Source organism: Cyprinodon variegatus, unplaced genomic scaffold (assembly GCF_000732505.1).
Source record: "Cyprinodon variegatus isolate N-32 unplaced genomic scaffold, C_variegatus-1.0 Scaffold462, whole genome shotgun sequence".
Lineage (NCBI taxonomy): Eukaryota > Metazoa > Chordata > Actinopteri > Cyprinodontiformes > Cyprinodontidae > Cyprinodon > Cyprinodon variegatus.
Genome location: NW_015150915.1, coordinates 278,598 through 279,714, shown reverse-complemented (window position 1 = coordinate 279,714; position 1,117 = coordinate 278,598). Strand labels below are relative to the sequence as shown.

The 1,117-nt window shown below is 37.0% G+C and overlaps 1 protein-coding gene across 1 annotated transcript in view; it reads left to right on the top strand.

Annotated features, from left to right (window-relative positions):
• The window catches only part of cnn1 (calponin 1, basic, smooth muscle), a 25,085-nt gene that overhangs the window by 21,473 nt on the left and 2,495 nt on the right, over nucleotides 1–1,117 (top strand). The gene's annotated exons all lie outside the window — the stretch shown is intronic.

Below are 1,117 nucleotides of genomic sequence, written 5' to 3'. Positions count from 1 at the left end.
AAGATAAGATATTCCTATAGCTCCCCACTGCAGACCTCTTGTTGTTTGCAACAGCTTTTTTATACCAGAGACAAGAATAGAAAAGCCTAGAAATACCAAAGCCAAGTGCAGACACCGATGACCTCCACAACAACAGCTACAGACTAATGAGATCTAGAGAGGAAACAGAAACTGGTACAGCTTATTTTGTCTTTGTGTCTTTATAGAGGTTTTCTTATTGCCTGCAGTTCTGACTGGAAAAAAAGCAACAACAAAAAATCTAATGTCTGCAAAGATGGCTTTAGGGGTGGAGGAGCTTATATGGCACCTGCCAAGGAACCTGAAAATGACCAAATTTAATTGAACACATCATCTTCACATCTCCCTGCAGTACCTAGGTGAATTAATCTGTTTCAGATTAAAGGTAATTTATCTTTCGAAAGGTCTAGACCAGAGGCCACGGATTGGCGGACCGCAGCCCAGAACCGGATCCTAAACCAGACCCAACCTGATTTAAAGATTTCTAAATTACAGTGTCTAACTTCACTTGCTCCTGTGTCCCCTGTGAATATGGTAAAACCATCCTGAGCGTCCAGCAAGAACGAAAGAAATGTGAAATGGTGCTCAAAGATGACCCTGAACATTTAGAGGATGTTTGGCTCAACCTGCTGCTGTGAAGCAGGATTCTCCACCATGGACAGAATCAAAAATAAATATGGATCCAGACTCAAAATGAGAATGGCTTTTTCTCCATTCAAACTTGGGTTTAAAGCCTTGCAGAGCAGCATAAAGTCCACTGCTCTCTGGTCAGTTCAAGCATTTGATTAAAAAAATGTGAATCAGGAAATTGTCTAAATAACAAACTTTAAAATTGTTCTCTACTTCAAAAACAATTTACATTTTAAAATGGAAAAATTTTGTTTTTTATATTTTTTATTTAAAAATTTAATTTATAACATGGATGCATAAACACCTCTAGTTTATTTCATTGTTAAATTCTGTTTATAGTAACATTTTATAATTAAAAATGTCTCCGGAGCTTTACTGGTTGATTTTCTTTATTCGGACCCTGCTGATTTTTAATTGACTGTCCCTGACCTACTGTAGACCTAAATCCAGTTATTACAAAGAGAAAGAA